Genomic DNA, 22,825 nt, shown 5'->3' with positions numbered 1-22,825 from the left:
TATTTGCTCAATCCATACAAACAGCAGAGACAAAAACTGGCAAGTACAACATCACTGCGATTTGTTAACACAAAGTGCTGCTTGGCAAGGTAAGCCTTAACATCATTTTCCTCACCTGCTTGCCATGCCCACAGAAGCACCGTATCCTGCTGATAAGAGAAACTGTTTATCGAGCTGTTCTCACAAATCACAGTAACACATAGATATTCTCAAAGGAGCAGTCTCCTTCAGTCTTCTAAAGAGGCCTTTCAATAGGTGGATAGGCCAAATAAACCAAGTACTAGACACTGCTCGTTTACACTCCTCTAAAGCTTGGATGTGGCAGGGGTATATTATTCTATAAACTGTTCTTACTACAGAAAAAAAATAAAATAAATCTGTTATTCATGTTAATTATATTGCCCTTCTAACTTTAAATTGCTGAAATGCGTCCTTTCAACCTCTCTTACAATTCTTTCTGTTTATATGAATACCCAGCTAACAGCTCTTCTGTCATCTGTGAGCCTTGATACTCACCCCAGCAACTCATGTTGGGATATTTTTACGAGGTTACAAGCTCCAGATACAAAACATGAGGTTCCCACCTCCACATTAAGGGCAAGAGAAGAGAACAAGTATTGTCAGGGTCAAGTCTAGCACAGCCTAAACCAGAATCAATGGCAGTTTGAATTAATACACCAGGCTCTGAACAGCTGTAGTTGATGAGCTGCCACTTGCTTGACACAGCACCACAGAGACACTGACCTTCAGCAAAAGAGCAAGGTGGACAAGCTAGTAAGCCCCAGAGCTTGCAAGGAAAACCCTTATACATACAGCTAGGTTAGCTTTAATAGGCCCAAGCAGAAAACAAAAAGCAGAAATAGAAATGAAAAAAAACAAACAACCAACCCTCTAAATCAATCTGAGAGTAAATATCTTGCAACTACAACATTAGCTTGCATAGAACCTGCAAAGTGTTTGGTTATTCTCAGTATCACAGAGCAATGAGATATGTATGAAGAATATGCTCATGCTCTGAAATACTAGAGATACTTCAATAGATGGCTACATTGAATTAGATGGCTAAATTAAATGGCTTTCTATACAGTACAAAGAATCTAAAATGAATTCTATGCTGCATTCACTTTCTACTTTCATGTGCAACGGTGAATATTTAATTGTGAATTACGTAAGAAAGCACTGCTCTGGGAAAAATTTCCAAGACACCGGATGTATGTGTCTGAGCCTATTTTTCCCTGTTAGTACAATGCAAGTTTTGCTGCAATGAAAATAACTTTTTAATGGAAATTAAAGTTAAACTCTAAGTGCGTGGTAGATCTCTGCATGGTTAAATAACTACAGAAACAACATGGCATGCACAAACACACCAACTACTCCTCTTAAATCGAAACAACGTACTTTCATCAAATACAGCTTCAAAGGCATTTCTAAATCCAAACACAGTAACCTTTCAATAAGTAGCGTTCAAAGGTAATGTTTATACTTCAACAGTTACAGTCTTCTACTTCCCCACACTGAAGTGCTAAAGTAATACTGTTATTTTTTTCAAGTAAAATTAAGACCCAAATGTACACACAAGAAGCATGACTAGAAAGCTCAATTAGACTTTAGTGATTTTATTAGCAGTATCTCTCCCATCAGTATTCGAGCAATTACACCACTTCTTAGTGCAAAAAGGTTATTTTAAGTACACCAAGAAATTTTTTTCAATCACTGTTGTGCAGTACTGCTAAGACTAGCAAAACATCAAAGTGTAAGGTAGCAGTCTGGTTTTTGGGTTTTGTTTTTAGAATAAATGTCATATTCAGCTAATATTCTTCAACTTTTTCATTCAAATCTTTGCTTTTCTTTCAATATTGTAAGAAGGCAACTCTCCTAATACTTAAGGAAACTAAGAAGCTACAGAGACTATATCACATATTCCTTCTCCCATCAACTACACTTGCATTCCTACATTTTCCTCTTGTGGTATGTGACTTCAAGCTGACCATATTCAGTATTACAGGAATTATTTGAACACTTTTCCATGCAAATGTTTCCCCCATCATGCTTAAAGTTGAAGGTGTCTCCTCTGATAACTCAACAGTTCATTAAGCTAAAAAAAAAAAATCTTAACAGTAAATCGATCTGCCTCCATTGATTATTTAAAAGTAAATCCATCACCTCTTGATTAACTTTGGCAGTTCAATTATTCCCCTTCAAGATCACATTCTTGTAGCCATCTCATTCTGCCTTTTCTTACATTCATTCCGTCAAGGCCATTATTGCATCTCAAAGTAATTTATTCCTTCCACTATCTCCACTATCAAAACCTTCTTTCTTCTATGATTATTTAACCTCCATTAATCACCTCCTATAGGACAAAAATAAGGCTGTTTTAATTTGAATCTGTGAAGGAAAAATTGAGGGTTATAGGAAAACCACAGATTCCACAACAGGAACAAGTTTTTGTTGTGAGTTGAAGAGAATAAAGAATTATGTTTGGCAGAAAGAAAGTGGACAAAGATGTTATAATTACTGAACCTTCTCTTCTCATTATTATTATTTTATTTTTATTTACACAGACTTGTTAATTCAAAGATTGGAGATATCACCAAACAATTTTACTGAGGGGAAAAACCTGAGTAGACTACAAGTGTACATTTGCAAAACTCGTGATTTAAAGAGCACAGAAATTAAAGACACTTTCATAAACATCCCTTCTCTCATACACTGCCATTAAAGACTTCAGGGCTTGTCTTCTGTACAGGCAGACCCCAATCACTTTCATTCCATTGGAAGCCTAGGACTTGAACTGTTTTGGAAAAATATTTTCATAAGTTTTACCTGATGACTGAAACAAATAATTGCTTTTAAAAGCCAGCAACTTGAAGCAACATGATTGAATGACAATAGGCATTTTAGATCTTAAAAGAACAACAAAATGCATTTGAAGCACAGTCAAGTGTAGCCATTTGGGGACATTTGTATACATCTTCACAGTGAAAATTCTAATGGAATACAGTAATACTACAGGGGTCAGTAGTCAAACAGATTGAGATTTTTCTGTCACTGTGTTCAACTGCAAACATTTTAAACATGCACGCAAGATAGCTTGTCTATATCAAAACATGAAAAAATCACTGCACAGAAACTACTGTAAGCCAAGCTGCAGCTTCTAGGAAATTCTAAAAATTAGGAACATAAGGCTGCTGTTTTCTTCAAAAGGTTTGTATACAACATGCACAAATGCAGGCATATGCATAATTTTTTTCCATGCAACTTATGCATTTGAACATCCACATGACTATTCTTTTTTAATACTTACTAAACACTATTCCAGACAAGCTTTCACTGAGGCACAAACTCAGAGGACTATGTAAACCAAATACTTGATCCTAAACACATTGCCTTCCTGATTTGTGCATTCACAGAGTTGCAGAAGATAGGGACACCTACTTCATTACCTTTATGTATGTACTGCAGGTGCTAATAACTAGGTTCACAAGACCAGATGGGTAACACTCAGGTTCTAGCAGGTCTCTGTTTACACCTTTTCAGATACAGGTATGCCATCATGTTTCCAGAACTTCACAGTAACGTCTATTTTTCATTTCTTATCTACTGTAATGTTTTCGTATTTTACAACTATCTGACTTATTACTTTCACTACATAAAGAACTGTCTACTGTGGTAACACTAATACCATTGTTCTGGTGGAGACAGCAGCAAGGCTCCCTTTTCCTCTCCCTAAAGTAAATATTTGACCACAGCTCATCCTACCTAAATAGTTACATTTCTCTCCTCCCCCCCCCAGTTCATACTAAAGTACTATTAAAATAATTTTTACTTTCATCACCCTTGCTTAATCAGTCATTCTATAGCTATGGACTTCCTGATTTTTTCCCCAAGCTGTATTTTCTTGCCTTTTTTTTTTTTTTTTTTCCTGTTAGCTTGTTCTTCAGATTATTAGTAAGTACAACTGAAGCATTAGTACTTTTTGGCATACAGCCACCTCACCTGTCTTATTTTTGCTTCATCAAACCACTCCATTGTGAAAACAGAATACTGTCATTGCTTTCTTACTAATTTTTGAAGCAACCTCTACTTGTTTCTAACTACAACTATCAAACCCAAGACTTGAAAGTGCATGCGCTTTAAGTCTGTGTACTCGAACATAGTAGCTGAACCAGTGTTTTTATCTTTTCTTCCCTATACACCTAATGCACACCATTCTAATATTCAGATTGTCTTAGAAATAGCTTCTGTCATTATCACATCAAGTCAGTTCATGACAAAGAACATGGAAGAAAAATATACTGTTGGTTTGCTTTTTTTATTCTATAGTATTGAGAAGTTGCCATCCATTCTACAGCATTAACAGATTTCCCGGCTTTCCAAAAAAGGCAAAATACACATATTAACTGTCATATGACTAACCAATTAATATTTACTTCTTAAGTATTCAGAATATTTTCACTGTAGGTATTTCAACAAAGAAAAGTTTTAAACAGAATATTTAAGTTTTAAAATATTCAAATTATTACTTGAGATCCTGAGATTGAGATTTGTAAATGCAAAACATGCACACTTCAAGGACATGATAAAAATATGCCTTCTTTACCTAGACTTTGCTGTGGTACACATGTAATTTTTTTTAAACATGATCAGGTATCAGGATTAGAAATAAGACAACTAGCAAGTTTTTATGACACTGGTTTTTATGAAGATTAAAGATATTGTACAAGGACCTTAGCTAAATCAATCTTATATTTGGTAAGTTAACAAGTAATTTCAAATAAAGAGCTATATTTTAACTGGACTCCTAGATTTATTTCCATGCAATTTCATACCAACTACAACACTTCAAAAACATTTCACCTAACATTTCATAACCTTGGAACCTCTGCAGGACATGAAGGACATTCTTGACTTTTAAACCCAGCTCAGAGGAAAACCTAGTCCATAATTGGCTTTTTAGGACTGCTTCTAAATGATACCATCAGAAAGAAATGTTTGCCTTCTTGGTTTGCCTTAAGAAAGAGGAAAAAAAAAAGGAAAAGAAAAGCAATTCTTGAAAACAAAAACAGTATCTGTATTAATGTTTAGTAGATAGCAACTTTTTTACCATTCTTAATCTAAACATTAAGTCAAGAAATAAGCAAAGAAGAAAATCTGGTATGTTTCTAATTACATATCTGTGTTACAATAATCTGATTGAAAAATACATTCCTGTAAATACAAACATCTTCAGACTACAGTGTAAATACATTACTTTTATCACTGTAAATTCTTGCATTTGTTTTCTATCCTACCCCATACAATTCCTATCCTCAGATATGGGAATAAGATACAAAATATAACTTCCTCTTGCTACACAGGAGCTTGTCTGGATTTCTTTGAGATCTGTTACCCACTACACTTTCAACAGAAGCTTTAAGCTGAACAGAGCAAAGATAAAATTTTAAAATAGATTCTTGGACAGCTTAACTAGACCTTCCTGAACCTGACAGCCTTGGCTTAGCATTAGGGAAGGCTCTTGTTTTACACTGTCTGAGACCGAGATGGTCAATTAGCATTAGGGAAGGCTCTTGTTTTACACTGAGACCGAGATGGTCACCCTACTGAACACCCTGGGCTACGACAGGCCAAATGGAAGTAAGGAAAACACTTTTAGGAGGATATAGGTAAAAGGACCAGCAAAATGTGTCACAGCATGCTGCAGAACAGAGCAGCTCCAGACCAGAGTCACTGGCACTTCCTGTTTTGATCAACTGATTCAAAGACAACATGGACTTCTGGTTACTCCACTCCTGGAAAACACTTGGAGCACACTGACCTGCATTTCCCAATTGGAGTTTGAGGCTGAAGTGGCTCAGCCTGTTTGTTATGGAATGAAATTCCAGCAGAGTTTGCCACCAAGGAAATTCAGTGGCAGCTAACCCAACCTTACAGAGTAATTGCTTTGTAACAGGAACGGAGATCTTATACTGTCTTGATGGCTAATAAGAAAACCATTGCAGGAACACCACCTCATCACTGGCAGATTTCCTTCTGAAACACTTGGCACGTGTTCCTGGCTACTGAAAAAACAAAGTCCATCACTTGAGAAAAGATGGTTCAACTATAACCCACTTGGGAGGAGACAGAAATATGACAACTCCATGGACACTAGAAGCAGAAAAACAGGAAGCTATTCCTAAACTGTCAACTGAAGTTACTGGTTCGGTGGTGGTACAGTAGAGGTCTTTAATCTCCTTCTATCTGATGCCTTCCTGCAGGCAAGTCACACTTAGGGAGTACTTTACATTTTAATGGGAAAGGGGTAAAGTCATCCCAAGTAATTTTCAATACCACAAAGAAAACTAAGTAACCATATAATCAAAATCTTGATGGTAAATAAAGAGACACCATGATACAGGATACCAGTAGCAGAAGGTAATTAGGCATACACAGCCATACTGATTAGGTATAATATACTAAGCTGTATTTCTCCAGTTACATTGTACTAGGAATGCTGAAGACTTGCACTAATTCACAACTGCAATTAAAAGACAGACATTTATCCTACTAAGATACCAGAAAATTTTACTGTGTCTCAAAAAGTATAGCAGAACTAGGAAAAGTACAGAGAGATTCCATATCAAAGAAAGATTAAAATAAACCATCTTGAGAACTGTCAGAGAGATTAATTATACTCTTCATTGAACCTTAACATGGATGAGATAAACAGAGATTTAATCACACTTTCTTTCTATACATCAACTAGGTACTAAAAAATAAATTACCAGGCAGCAGTTTTAAATGCAAACAAAATGCACCTTTTTTATATAACCAACATTTAAAACTAAAGCACTAGCTTTCAAAGGGTTTCTTGGATGTCAAAAAATACATCTGAAAGCAGGTCAGGCTATGAAGTACAACACCACTAATCCCTCACTCAGAAAGTACAGAAGAAGTTTGATCAACACCTGGGACAATGTACTCTGTCCTCATTTGGTATATAGTTTGTCTCTCTTTTGGCCTTGGTAAACCTATTTTTTGTCTTTTTTCTTTGTCACCTTGCTATCAAAATTCAAGTACAAACACATGAAAACAGGAGGTAGAACATATATAGGAACATAAATTATTAGCAAAATTATTTGGTTTTATTTGGTTCTGAGAAGCTCACTTCTTGCCATTTGTGTGCTTGCTGACTTGCAATCCCATAATCCTTAGTAAAAACAGGACAAGCTGTACCAAGATAGGGAAATTCTGTGGTGGAGTGGTGTTGCCCTTTTATTTTTTGCCAGATCATTTATTTATGTACAGGGAAAGCATAAACAACCTCCCTCCCTTAATTGTTGCTAATACTATCACTGTTTTAGAAGATGGGATAAAATGGCAAAAAAAGTTAACTTGTGAAAGTAGTTTGGGGGTGGTTGGGCAGGTTTGTTTTGTTTTTCCCTTTCAAAAATACTATTGTATCCAGAGTTTTCAACCCAACTATATATGCTTATGCCCTGCCACCTGCCACCAGAAAGCTTTTGTCCCACCGTATCAGCAAAATAGCAACTATTAGGAACAAAAGCCCTTCTCTCTTTCACTCTACGTTCTTTCCCTCTACGTTACAGAAGGGCATGCACCCACTTTTCATTTCAACTCAGGATAGCACATGAAAGACACATAAGAGCACTCATTTATACATGGTGTCTCCAAGCATTACCCTCCCTCACACCTCCTATATGAAAGGAGTGAGATTTCTCATTAATAATGTTTACAACTTTTCTTACACTACTTTTCTACATACTGAATCAGGTCTAAATACTTTGGGAGTGGGATGATTGAGAACAGAGGACAAAGTGATGAAAGAACTCTTTTGTGATTACTTATTCTCTACCATTCTCTAATCCTACCAAACCCTGATGTTTACCCTAACACAGATTTATCACAGCCCATGGATTGCTCTTCTCACTGGCTGATGTTGTTCCAGTATCCATGGAAGACCTTCTAGATCTTTGAAACTATCTGATGCTTCAGTTAGCTCTTGAAGTACACAATCTTCTATTAGTATGCACGTGTTCCCCAAACACTTCATCTCAATTTTGAAATTTGCTTGTAATTTCAAGCCTGAGAATAGAAACTGTTCTTTATGGCAGACAAAGAGTGATGTTTCAAGACTGTGCCTCATCTGCAGACTTCTATTGAGAAACAATTTGAGAATTGTTACTTATTGCTTAACTTCCTCTCTCATAGGAGGAGAAATGATCTGCACCCCTACTCTGGGAGAAAAAAGGATAAGTTCTTGGGTTTGTGTCTGTGCAGTCTGTAATTTTCAGCACTCACTTCAAGTCTTTTACTTTTGAGTAGTACACAGGTATGTTAAATCTATGCAAGCTGTTGCTTTGTTTGCAAGATACAGAGTACAACTGGCCTTGGAATTACGTGAAGTCTATTTAGGAATATGTGATTGAATAAGAAATAGTATTTTCTTCTTGTCTTGTAACATAAAATAATCTGACTAAAACAGAAAGGTGAAAGAAAGTAACATACATTAAGACATTCATTCAGCATGTAGACCAGATTGATCTTCTTCACCTCAAGCACTGTAGATGGACTACAAGTTTTGCTCTTGTCAACATGAATTTCAACTTTACAGTTTGGTGAATTTGCTTATGTTGTGCAGAAAATTACAGGTTTTGAGCAGTAAGTCAGCTAAAGATGTCAGCAATAAGTCAGCTAATATCTGTTAGCTGATTTAAATGCTGATCTTTCCCTGGGAGTTTTTTCTCTAAAATTTGAGGATACTCACTTCTTTCTGTCAGTCAAACATATCAATGTCAAATGTATGTTAAAATTCCTTGGCTCATCTCTGTAAGTGAAAGATGCACAGTCTTTCTTGAAAAGGGGTTAAACACCTGTTTGTAACAGTGGACAAAATCTGCAAGATAACATAATCCGAGATGCAAACTTCCTCTGAGAATGAGCAGATGGTGACTAGTGAAAAGTGCTAGTGTAGGTCTCTGAAGCTGTCCCATCTGTTAAGGAGACCACATTTCTACCCAGATGGGAAAAAGTTAGAGAGGCCAGCAGCATCACAGCTTAAAAACCACTGTATGTGGGCATTGCCTCAGCTACAGCTAAGCAAAACTGAACAGTGAGAAGCTTTATACATGTAGGGTGGCCAGTGATCACTATCTGTTTTTTTAAAGAGTTATGGTTGCAGAAGAGAATTCTGAAATTTGTCAAAAATGTGACATTTCAGGATTATTCTACTGATCTTCTTAGTTACATAAAGGAGAAAAGCTTCAGACACCACAAAGCAGCAAACTAGGAATGAAACACCCCTGTCACATTAATCAATCACATGAATGCCTTTACGATATCGAGGCAGTGGAATTTAAACCCCATCACATTTTATTAATAGCAGTAATAATAAAAAAACAGTGTAATAACATTTTGTACCAATCAAACACTGCCAGAAGAAAAAATGCCCAACAGGCATGTCACTTAGTTGTGTTACCAGTCCTTTATTTCAACTAAAGCACAATAACCACAACCAGACAGGTTGTACTGAATAAAACGTGACTGATGTGGTTGCTTTTTTTAAATGTCTTTCTACAACAGATGTCTCTGTAGTTGATACTGGGGGTTTTTTTGTTTGTTTTAGTTTTGTTGGGTTTTTTTTAATGGAAATATGGACAGAGATCAAACAGCTGTTTCAATATGGTACTAAAGACTGTCAAAAGCATAAAAAAAGAAGGCTCAAGTTTTTGTAAGAAAGATACAGTGACTGCTTATCATATGATTTTTATCCCTGAAATTGTGAAATACAATTTTGCATGCATTGGCCTTACCTCAGAATTAGGAAACTGAATGAAACAGTATTGTACTTCAAGCTTCCTCCAGACTGTTTTCATCTGTATTTCCACTTCATTAGTTCAAAGGTAATATTATGGAAATGCATATTTCTCTGAATCTGTAAAAACAGGAAAATAATTTTAAAGATATCTGAAGAAATTGTATTGACAGTTTATAGTGCATAATGTGAAATGTGCACTGCAGATACTGGTATTGGGAATTACAGAAGCCACCTATTATTACAAGCTGCTCCTAGCTATATATATATATATGTATTTTTGTAAAATACTGACACTAAAAACCATTTAAAATAAATTTCATTTCTATCATTAAGTCACTGACTTTTTTTTTTTTTAATTCTATACTTTAGTTTAAATACAGGCTTGCCTTAAGAGGAATGGTGATGTTAGGGAGGAAGGGTGTTTAAAATCTCTTCAGTTTTCCTATGAAAATTTGTGTCTCCCACCTCTCCCCATAATTCTTGGCTTCACAACAAAAATCCACTGGTGTCACCCAATTAGTTCCAGTACATAAGGAACTGCAATAAGCTAAGAAATAATCCAATAGTTTTATTGTAGCTGCACACAGGCATTATTATTCCTGAGAAGAAAAAGGAAGACAAGAATTTGGAAAGAAGTGCTGACAATACGGTCAGTTGGATTTTTGTGGTTTTGACCTGATGAACATCCAAGCATTAAAAGAAAGCATGGCACAGGCTCTTACCCAACATTCTACAAATTGTGAGCAAGCCTGACTTGTGTCAAGTCCCAAAGTTTTCAAATACATTGTGGATAGCTAATTTGTGCTTAGCAACTTTACTACTTAGATTTCATCCTGTGCATATGTCACCCAATGCCAGTCCTTCCCATGTTATCAGTGTCACAATCTGAAGGTTTCCATCATCCAAAGCTTTCAAAAGCATCACAGAAAAAAAAAAAAGTAATTTAGAAGGTCCAGTCTTATGACGACAAACAACCTTGAAAGTAACACAAAGGCTTAGCATCAGTAATCCAGCTATACTGCTAAAAAACATACAACCAGTCTTACAAGGTGGAGATGTAATTACTGATTTTTGAATGCCAAGGCCAACAGCACTAGGAACAGGGATGGACAAACCATGTGCCTGCATGATTTCCAGCAGAGCAAGATGTCAGCATTCACTTCTCTCTTCCTTTCCAAGCACCATAAAGACCTTCACCATTACAAGAAGGTCAGAATACTTCTGTCTCCATGTCCATTTATAAGCACTGTTCCTCACACATTGAGGTTTAATAGTCTTGGTAATAAATAATGAATTTGTGTAAAATGGTAACCTGAAACCATCCTAAATATCAGATAACACCAGTTCTTAAAGACAACTGTCTCCACTAAGCAGACAGGCTGACACTTGACTGTTAGTCTTGCCATGCAAAAGTGTTTGAGGAGATTGTTTTGCTTTTTTAAAGTAAAGAATCTGCAAAATATATTCACCTCTCTCTCTAACCAAGGAACTCGAGTTCCATCTTCTGTTGGACTCCAAAAGAAGCAACTATAAACAGAAAAATGTTAGTGTGCTTTCTGACTTTACACCAACTCCAGTCCGCCTGTATCTTGTACCTAATTTATACAAAGACCACTTTATATTATTTAAAGATGCTGCTTTTCAAGGGTAAAGACATTTCTGAACAATAGTGGTCTTCTTGATTGTTTGTTTTTTTAAACAATGTCCTCCTGATATATTTTCCAAACTCCTTCATAAATAAAATTCTTACTAACTGTTAATTTCAATAAGCATTCATTGCATTTCCTGATCCAACTCCATCTGTCAGATATCCAAACTCTCTTACCAAACAAAATCATTTTAGTGAACTTCCTGATCTGCATGATTCTATGTATGTCCACATCAGCATTTTAATTCAAATCAGAACTGCACTTTTGAAGTCAATTTCCCAAACAACCCTACTTTTCTTGCTTTGCTTTACATTGCAAAGCAGTCTCCAAGTACATGAACCAGATTTTTTTTGAGTAAAACTAGATCAGAGAATGAGCTTCAGGTGTACATTGTACACACTCCAATCACTAACAGGAATTCAGCCACAGAATCAGATGAGGACTAACTTGAAATAAAACCCTCACAACCTGTATAGCATTGAATGCCAGGTTCTCAGCACCTGACAGTTCTGATCCTATTACACCACACTGCTTGGTAACGTGGACACAGCCTCTTTTATGACTTACTGAATGTTTGTGTCAGTTCCAAATCCAGCTTCCCCTTTTTTAAAAGTGGGTCTACAAAACCCCTGTCACAAATGGGACGAAAGTTAATTATAATTAATTTATGCAAGTGACCTCCCTGTGTTAGTATTTCTTCCATTTCTTTATTGGTATGAGATGATACTCAAGAACATACTTAATTTTATAAGAACCAATTGATTTAAATATTTATTTTTTAGTTATTTATTTTTTAGTTAGTGGATTCCTCTCTCATGTCTTCCCACTTATCTCTAGATCTTGTTTCACTCCTCGGTAGCTCCAGTTCCTGCAGCTCCAAGTTTTTAGCTTCTTTTGATGCTAAAAACTTTCCTGGCACTGGACTCTGTTTCTCCAATTCACTTCTCCTTTTACCCAACTGCCTCACTAGGTTTCAGTTGAATTATTTTATTATCATAAATAAATAAGGACCTTGCTACTTGTTACAGTTGGGAAAATATGCCAAAATTTCAGAATTGTCCATTATCTGGGAGGTGGGATGGTTGGGATATGTAACTTTCATAACTTCAGCATGAATTACAAATTTCACAAGAGATGTAAAACACCAGAGATAGATGAAGGACATTCCTAATGTGGCTATCCCAGTACCCTGACAAATCTTATTGTAGAATAAGCACCACAGCTTTTTGCCCAGAAATGGGCAGGAAAGCTTGGCATGTGCGAAATCTGCAATTGCAGGAAGACAGGATGCTCAGAAGGGCTTTACCTTTAAATGAAAACTGACCTACTACAGTTCTTAGAAACAGAAGGGTGTAAATGGGAAATCTTGGTGCTATTAGACATCTCTAACTCAGGTGTGCATTTTAAATGCAAAATTATAAGTATTTAAGGAACAAAAGTTTAGAAAGTAGCTTTAATTAAAGTAAAATAACCGTTAAAGTAAATAAGTTGCAATTAACTATATAATGATACAAGGACTCATTAGTACAGACTATGGGTTAAATATTTCTTCATTCTCTCCAGTTTCCAGTTACTTCTTCCCTGCTCTTTTAATTCCTCTAGCCACCAGTGCTTCACTTCTGCAGGGTTAGCTGTCCAGCTAATCATACCTTTATCCCAACTTCAAGTTCAGACCACATCACATAGATAGACAGATAAATCAGAAAAAAATCCAAGGGGCAATAACCTTCAGCATCCAAGATTTGGGATGGGAGCAAAGGGGAGAAGGGAGAAAAGCAGGCGGTGCTAGCAACAGACCCCTGTATGCAGTGTCAGCGTTCAGGGCAAGCTGCTGGCTCTGTCAGCCAAAGACAGGAGAGATTTCAGAGCAGAATTATTCATGTCACGTCAACTATAGTCCTAAACAAAAGGGGTTTTGTTATAAATCTGTGCACGAAGAAAATACACTGCAGGCCTAGATGGCAGGCTAGAAGATGCTTCAGTTAACAGTCTCATGACTGATACTAGAAAATTAACCAAAGTTGCTGCAAGTTAGAAGTAGGTCTGAAAAATACTGAGTATACTGCTTTTAGAAGTCTACATTTGAGTGGCATTTTAAAGGGAAAGCAGCCGTACCAAATTTTCAAATCCTACTTCAAAGTTTATGTCAAGAGATATGAATTTCTTAAGAAAAAGCTTTTTAAAAAATGCACATGCTGGGAAAAGTAAGCCTCATACTGCCTGTTGTACATTGGGGGCCTGGTGGCTTTGTGTAACAGTGAAGGTACGTGTGCAAGAACCTTTTGTTGAACAACAACCCTTCCAAATTCCATGGGACTTCTATATTAAATAAAATCAGCTACCTGAACAAGCAAAGTGTTCCAGCCTTTGGACACCAAATTTTCAAGGTAGCAAGATAGGAAATGAACCTAAAATCTGGTTCAAACACATTTATCCAATCCTTGAGGCAAGCTAATTCAAAATTGTTCAAAATCACTTAAGTAAAAATATATGCCTGCATTTCCTTGTGTTTTAGTAAACAATCACAAAGACATTCTTGCAAGGTATTAAAAATGCAAGGAATAATACAGCACATCCGTATTACAGTGGTTTGGCCTTTCTATATACCTCATCAATACTTTCAGATTAGTTCAGGATATCACTGAGCTGATCTTTCTAGCACTTCTAGGTTGTCCTTGGAAAGCCTAGTTTTTATTGCCCTTATTAACTACTGCATAGATCCTTCAGAGAAGAAAAAAAACTATAACAAGTTGTGAGGAGGTTTGCAGAACTCCAGAAATATTACCTTGGACCAGTTTGATGAAAAAAAGGTATCCTGCTGAGATAGAAGACAGTGTTTCTGCACAATCAAGCTCCTGGAACATCACTGACACAGGGCACATCTAGAAATTTTAGAACACAAGTAAATTCCTAAGTAAGGCACAACTGCACAGTAACAGATAGACAGGATGCACTTTCCAGAAGGACATGAATCTGCACAAACCACAATGCACTGCACTCTTCATAATATCTAGTGGCAGAAGGAATTCATTACTGGGGCCATGAGATTCCAGACATAAGGCTCTTTAGAGCCATAAAGACAGTTTGCCTTGGTTTCTCCTTTGTCCTGGCAGATGTAATTTCCTATAGTAGAAAGAATTTAAACCTCCTGATTTCTTAGAGGATTATCTTTAATATTTTATTTCAGCACACATCATCTGGAGTCATTTGAAGAACCTCACAGTCTGATGTGCTGTGAGAGCAAGCTCTGTGCTCCCAGTGAAGCTGCAGTATTCCTCTTAGTCATCTCAAATGTTCTTCATCCCATGAGCCAGCTGAAGCAGAAAAATCAGTTGACTCTCCACACTTAGGAGCTAAAAGGAATCTGACAACAGCCTGCTGTTAAAACAAAAGCTGTTGCATAGTAGGCCACCCTCAAAGGCAAAGCCATCAGTCTGCAGTACTAGTGATGCAAAGCCAGACAGTTCATACAGTGTGGAGAGATCAAGTCAGAATCTGATTTGCCAAGCTCTGTTAAAAACTGGGCTAAATCCTTTGTTGCACGGCTCCTTCTTTCATCATATTCCACAGCTCTCCGTGTATCTAAAACAGCTGTCTAGCAAGTACTTTTGCTGTTCAATAGAGACCTAAAACTCAACTGTTATACCTCAACTTTGGTACCAACTGTTGATACCTCAACTTCAAAGCTTCTCCCTCTGCAATCTTAAATTTCCCCCAGGATATATTGAAGAAAGATCAGCCCCATGGCTAAGAAAGCCTTCTGCTGCATTTGACATCCCTGAAAACAATGGCTAGTTTTGTTACCATGGACTTCACAGGCCTTCCATAGTTTCAAGAAATCATCAAAAACCACGTGGGCTCCACGCTGTTCAGCCATCAGGCAAAGTTCACAGTCAACTTTCCCAGCATGCTTCAGACCCTTTCTGGGCCCTACGTGTCACCTGGCTAATACGTTGCCTTGTGTGGATGGAAGCAACCATTAAACTTGATCACTTGGCACACAGACCCTGTGCATTCTTATCATAATACTGATCCTGGGAATGCTGCCCAGACTTCAATTTCTCTCTGACAAAAGAGCCAATGAAATCTAGCTCTGCCTGTGCTGCAGGACATATTAGACCACATTTTGATAGGTGATCCTCTTCTCCCTCCCCCTAAGATTCCTGCAAAAGGTCAAGTATTTCTTCAATTTGTCTTTCTACAGAGCAATTCAAACAGTGAAAAACTGATTAAAAAAAAATAATTCTACCATAGCTTTAAAATCCCAGGGTCTTCAGAGCTACCAAAAAAAACATAGAGCAAACAATCCCAAACCTCTATCACATTGACTTCCACCTCTGCACGCATGTGTTTGGTTGCTTTCATTTTTAAATTGAACCATAGCCATGTAGCATAATACTAAAGACAGCTTATGGGGCTGGTAACATCTGACAAAGAACACAGGTGACAGGAACACACAGTTGGGAATGAGAAAACCTTTCCAAGGAGAGCACTGCATTCAGCAAACCAGTAAGTGAAAGCCATCCTCTCAACAGCTCTGAACACATGGAAGCGTGACAGAATCTTTAAGGAAATCTCGAGACACAGAGCACAGAATTCTTGCCTCGCTCAGTAAAATCTGTTTTAGTTCTGCTAAAACATATAAACCTTAAAATTTGCATGTTTCTACCATTGTAAAGTAAAATAAAAGAATAAGTGAACTATCATTCAATTTTAAAATTGGCAGTGACTACAAAAGCAAGGGAAGCACATTTAGATGGAACTGATGCAGTGTGCATCATATCAAGAACACAGAGAAGACAGTTCGCACTAAACCCCAAATTAATTCTTACTGATAAAAACCCACAATGCATACTTTATTTTCTATAACTGATAACTTACAGTTTAATCAACACTAGAATTTTATTAAAATGCACTGCAAAGTGTTTTCCTTCAGACTAGCTATGACTTATCAATATTGCTCTGGGAAAAACTGACTACAATATGCTCAACTGACTACAAAAATGCTCAAATAAGGAGCAGATGAGGCGGCTTAGAATGCTGCAAAAGATCTGTGCATCCTTTCAAGATTCCAGCTGTTGACAATCATCTCTACATAAGGATATATACATAGAAATAGAAAGTTTTGTTCTCAGTAGATCCATCCATATTCCCCAGAATACTACCTCATTTATGTGTAGAAATGATGGAACATTTGGAGAATAACCAAACTCCCTCAAAAAAGTCTTAAGAGGAGACAAGCAAGCACAGAAGCCTGTTGCAGACAACAGCTTTTAGCTCAAAGACATTACATCCAGTCTACTGCTCTTTTTAAAGTCACTATACAATACTGTGTAACAAAGCAAAGAGAAAGGCATATAAACACATTTCAAATTATTCTAGACAACTTCAGAATTCATTTGGTCCAAGTGTGAAATCAAATATTATACATATTTCCACAGTCTATACATTAGAGCCTTTTGGATAAAACTTCAGAGTCATAATCCAATATTCTCCTAACACACAATGTTCCACATGGTTATCTAAAGGGATGTTCTGGCTTTCCACAATTAACTGACATTACAGAAACAATTAAGTCTGTGGCAAAGATAGAGAACTAGACGTTTTAGCATTTTTCATAATTTCATGATCCAAAAATCCCCCTCTATATATTACCTTGGTAGCATTTGATTGTATCTATTCAAGTGGACTGAACTTCCCTTCATTTGCTTAAAAAACAGGGTGGTACTTTTTCCTGATACAGTTAGACTGATTTGTTATTCAGACAACTAAGAAGTCCCATCCTAAAAGAACATGTCTTTTTTTTGCAAAAGAGATGACATATTAATATATATATATATTCACTAACTCAAAACAAAGATGTAATTACAGAAGCAGAAGTCTTTGATTAAGAAGTTAGTACTAGGGACTTATTCTTGCACACTCAGCCCCTGAAGTTTCTTAAAACATTTTTATTTCAGAAAAAAATAAATTACAGGAATTAGAAAAAAAATCTCAAGTAATAAAACAAACTAGATACTGCTATTAGAATCTTAAGAATATAAAACCACAAAAATAATTTCCATCCTTACCACTTGCTTTATAACACAGAACTTGATTTGCAAGTCTAAACTCAGGCCACCATGGCCTCAACTTCTGCTGCAGCTGAGCTGAAAATGTCCGACTAAGGCAATGCTGCATTACATTGGAAGTAACACACGTGGGCAACTGTAGAGACTCAGCTCCTCAAAAATCCTCAGCCATTTCAGCTATTATGCATTCAAAATCCTGCAAGGTTATACTGGTTGTAGTTCTTTGGTCACTTTCAACTTAAGGACACTTTCAACTTGACCTAAGAATTTCTAATGACAGATTTGTGAAAAAAGTAACTATATACAGAATAGATCTACAAAGCACAGGCAAACAAACAGGTCAGGAAAACTCAAGACAAAGTTCCTGGACATACTGTACAGTTATCCAAATATCTAATCAGCCTCTTTGTATTTCCTACCAATTTATATATTCAGAAGTAACAGTGAACAATTTTAGTTCATCTCAAATGCACAGGACTACTGGTGTCCTCATCATGGAGCTGAAAGAAGAAGTTTGTTCTTTGGTTGTTTTTTTTTTAGAAAACCCACAATTAAAAAAATTGTGGTAAATAGTGGTGACAGGCCACCTACAGAGAACAATACAGATCTCTTCTGGTTAGCTGCCTGGGAACAGGTTCATTTTATACAGCAAAACCAACTTCTATGAACAAATATTCCATAAGTATTCTGGAAAATGGGACTTTAAAAAAGAACAGGCAAATGAAATTCACAGCTTCTTCATGCAGGGAGAGGTTTTTGTCCACAGAGTTCTGTTGGCACCTGAGGTGTGATACCATCCATCTACTACTCAGCTTAAAAGCACCCATCTGCTTAAGCCTACTGAGAACTCTGACATATTTGATCTTCTGCATGTACCTTTAACCCCTCTGATAATGCTGACGTATGCTAACAAACTAACTGACAAATATTTCCTTCAGACACATCTTACGTGGAAGTTAAAGCATCAGGCTACGAAGTAGGATGAACAGAGTGTTCCAAGATAAATCTGATGAGTACAAGTGATCACTCTCTGCTGCACTTGCTAAAGACACATCACTGTACAGAGATGAGCACAAGGCTCATGGAAGAAAGGGCAAAAAAGGAGAAAACAGACATAAATTGTTTTTTAGCCAATTAAGCATACTTGAGGTGGAAGGAGATTACTGGAGTATGACCACATGTTTTAATACATGCTTTATAGCAAAATACACTCCAAACAATAAGTTATTTTATTCTTCGGAGGTAGAGTAAGAAGGTTAGATTTAAATGTCTGTGTTCCAGATCTGCCTAGAGAATAATATAAAAGCTTTTCCACCAGCTCTGGGAGACACCATCAGGGAATACATATACTTGTGATGGTTACATTGTTCAGTAACGTTTTTGAAAATTTTGTGTTTTAGTTCTGGAAAGCTTGCCTTCGGCAAGAAACTGAATGATACCTGACATTGTTGCCTTAATGTGACTTCTAACAACAACGAACCCACCAACCAAACCCCCAACAAACCCCTCTGACACTAGCAGCTTTTTCTATGTAGTAAAGGCACAAGAGCCAACACCTGACATGTGAATCTCATCTAAATTAAAACAGGAAATACTCTTAAAAGAGTTATCAATTACAGACTGATCCACTCGTGACTGCAGTAGATTCTCCGCTGTGAGATGACTGCTAAAGACATACTGGATATTGCAGGCAAGTGCACTTATGGCACACTGAGGTGGGCATTTATGTGGGTTTCCTTTTGCCCTGAAGTCCATAAACAGAGAACAATCTCAAGTAGAATTCCTCAAACCTGAAAACAGCACACATCCCTCTGTTCAGACTAACCAAGTAGAGCTCCCATGTAAAGGAGCACTTCGAATTTAGTGGAAGACAAGTTTCCATTGCATGGAGCATGGACCATCATAAGAGCATTTTTTATCTTCCCAGCACTGTCCCATTTGTTGCTAATTAATAATATTCAAACTTAAAAAAAAAATGTAAAGCTTTTCAGATATATATATAATTATATATACATTATTATAACCTGTAACATACATATTTTAACAAAAATATGTATTTTACAGATACCCTTTAAATTATTGATTACCCTAAGTAACTGATGTTCCATTATTATTTTCTGGAATATTCAAGAGAAAGGAAAACAGAGCATCTTCACAAGTTCCCTTAATTTATGTATTTCATTACCTACCCAAGTAAGTGAATAAAATTTTTATTTTAACCAAGAAAAAAAATGCAATAATTAGTTTGAATATAAAGGTAACCTCTGTCCCTTTCCATACTGAGAATCATCTGGATTCTGTTAAACTGTCAAGCAAGTACCAGGGTTAATAGAGAAATAAAAGAATCAGCAAAATGTTTAACATTGGTAGCTTCTTACAGGCTATGCTAAAGCTCTGTATAAAGCTCAACTGATTTAACACTTCAAATGCATTACATCTATTTATAAAATTATAAAGGCAAAACTGCAGTTAAATATTTTTACCCACTATCATAGTCTCTAAAGCAGCTACTGCCTCCTCCTCCCATGCAACTTACAAAACTATTTATAAAATAGCAAACAATACTGTGAAATTTAGGAGAAGGCAACAAAGACTTCCACATAAGGCTGTCAGATTATCTTTTATGTTTCCGTCTTTTAATATTCTATAACACAGAATACACACTGTACTTCTCAAAGATTCAGCAATAAAAGTGCTCAACTGCAAGCGAGAATCTCCTGGGCTCTAAAGAAATTCATCTAGGTGCACACTCAAGTGACAAACTTGCATGCAACTTAACAAACATCGCCAAAAGGAACATTCTTTGGAATACCTTCATACGCTGGATAATAAAAAAAGAAACTGAAAACTCAGTCTTCAGGTAGGTCTTTTCAGCATAACATAATTCCCAGTGAACCAAAAAGCCACTAAATTTCAGCCCACTAATGGCTTACTGGAACTACAGCATTCCCTGGTTGACAAGAATGCAAGACACTTGCAAATGCTGAGACATTTCAACCCTGGATACTTTCCAAGAGTAATAATTGAAAATAGAAAAGAATCCCAGTTAAGGGAAGCAGCTTCCTTCTTCAGGTAAAGAAAGGTGAAAGACTGCCCAATTGGAAGTAAGCAACAGAAAAAAGTCCATTCTTCCTGAAGTGTTTAATAAAGAAAAGGCTACTTACATTTTGCTTCTGTTTTTTTTTTTTACAGCAAGGTGCATAAAATTAAAATTCCCATATGTATACCATAGAATTAAACAAGGTTATATATGGAAGAGATACATACACATACTGTCATGACCACTTAGATTGTTCAAACCTGAGATGCAACTGTTGCAGCAAACAATTGTGGGAAAAATGTGTAGGTTGAGTTTGAAATTTATAAGATTACATGTCTTACAAAGAACATAAAGAAACGTTATTTCTGTAGCTCCTTCCTTATAAACCACAGAATGTTAGGAAGGATGAAAGAGCCCTCTACCTTTTTATAAGTAGCCTTGAAAACCACTAAAAATTGACACTGAAATATGCAGCCATGCAGCAGCTGTTGATACCTCTATTTTTCACATTGCTCACAGAAGTACACAGCTTTTCTAACTATCAGCCCTACCAACTCAACCCAGGGTCAAAACCAGTTTTTTTCCTTGGCATGGCATTAACAGGAGGAGATTCTGCAACAGAAAGTTTGTACACCACATATGCTGCTGCATTTATTTCAAGTGATTTACTGAAGTATACATGACTGCAAGTCAAGAAACAGCTTTCAAGTACACGAAGAAGATGTCTAACTTGGTTCTGTTGGCTCTACAAGAGTCACAAGATAAAACAATAAAAGTTACTAAAGTAAGCAGAAATAAATTAATATGTTTAAATATAAGTTCTCTTGCACACTCCTTCTCACACGAGTATATTCTCAAAGCTAAAATAGAAAAATATTTGAGTATATTTAAACAGAACCACACAACTCAGTAATAAGCTTACAGCTCTTTATATATAAAAAGAAAACAGAACTTGAAAGATCTAAGCAATGCAACTAAATCTTGATCAAAGCAGCATGCAATCATATTCTGGCAGTCACTAGAGCAGATGCCTGCCATTAATGTAATATAAGCATCGCCATAACCTAACTCATCCTTATTTAGAAAGAGTATCTGGGGTAAGAACAAAAAAACTAACAAACACTGAAGTTAGAGGAAACCCATGGAAGTGTGAGCTCAAGATCCCATAATATATTTTCCTTGTGTGTGTATGTCTGGAAGTTAGGAGAGACACAGAAATTCTCAAGTTCTTTATAATACAGAATGTCTGTCTCTAATAAACCAGAATAATATAGGATAATTCAGTGATGTGATTAAATGAGTTTTAGACTGTCAACCTGCCAAAACCCCATGTAGACCACACTACATGGATCTCAATCCTTCCTAAAATAGGAGAATGGAGTGGGGAATGAGAGGAAAAAGCGATGGCAGCGGACACAGATATGCATGACCCAACTGTGGGAAACTGTTCTTCCTCTTCCCCACATAAGTATAAACAAAATGCCTTTTGTCAACCCAAAAACTTCTACTAGTGTCCTTGAACAGGACTGCTAACTCTTGTCAAAGCTTGCAAAGGCATAAAACAGCCTCAGGTTATTTCGTGTTTCCTGAGCCAAGCTGGGAAGCAGAGAGAGCAATCCCCTCAATACAAATTCTTCAAGACACAGATCAAAAAGCTTAAAGATTCAAGCATTCAAGAATTCTTCTAACAAATGAAAAGCTTGTGGGCTTTCCTAGTCTACATGCTCACCAATGGGTAAGGTTTATCTCTGTCAACAGAACCTAATGTGCTGCAATTTGTACAATGTTTGCAGTGTCCAGCAAACTGGTTTAGGGAAAGTGGAGTCTTAGCTGATTTTGTGGTATGTCTCCTTTTGTTAAATAAGCTGAGACGGGTGTGTAATTCCTCCTTATTGAAAGGAGCAAAACATTTATAATTTATCTCAAAAGGAACACACTTAGATACTGAAAAATAGAAGCAGTTTGGATACATAATTCTTATAGCACTACTTGTAACTTCATCCTAGAACTGACAAACTGAAACTCAGCTTCAGAACCTGATTACCTGCCTCAGAGAGATGGGGTAGGATGAAGAATCAAAATCAGACACATCATCTTTTGAAAACTTCAGGATCAAGAGACTCTTAAAGATACAGAAAATGTTAAGCCAAATACAGGAAAAACACAAACAGGTTAAAGCACTACCTTCCTATTCAGTTGCTGGAAGAGATTTTCAAAGGTATATCAATAGGAGGAGGATCGCAAG

The 22,825-nt window shown here is 36.6% G+C and overlaps 1 protein-coding gene across 1 annotated transcript in view; it reads right to left on the bottom strand.

Moving 5' to 3' along the window:
- The window catches only part of BMPR1A (bone morphogenetic protein receptor, type IA), a 39,327-nt gene extending 29,390 nt beyond the window's left edge, over positions 1–9,937 (bottom strand). The window contains exon 1 of the mRNA XM_010001120.1: positions 9,811–9,937. The gene's annotated coding sequence lies outside the window, so the exon portion shown is untranslated. The remainder of the gene's footprint in view (positions 1–9,810) is intronic.
- Positions 9,938–22,825: the final 12,888 nt, after the last annotated feature.

This window comes from Chaetura pelagica, unplaced genomic scaffold, assembly GCF_000747805.2.
Source record: "Chaetura pelagica isolate M959 unplaced genomic scaffold, ChaPel_1.0 scaffold346, whole genome shotgun sequence".
NCBI classification, from domain to species: Eukaryota; Metazoa; Chordata; class Aves; order Apodiformes; family Apodidae; genus Chaetura; species Chaetura pelagica.
The sequence above is the reverse complement of the archived record's forward strand: the minus strand, read 5'-3'. Positions and strand labels throughout refer to the sequence as shown.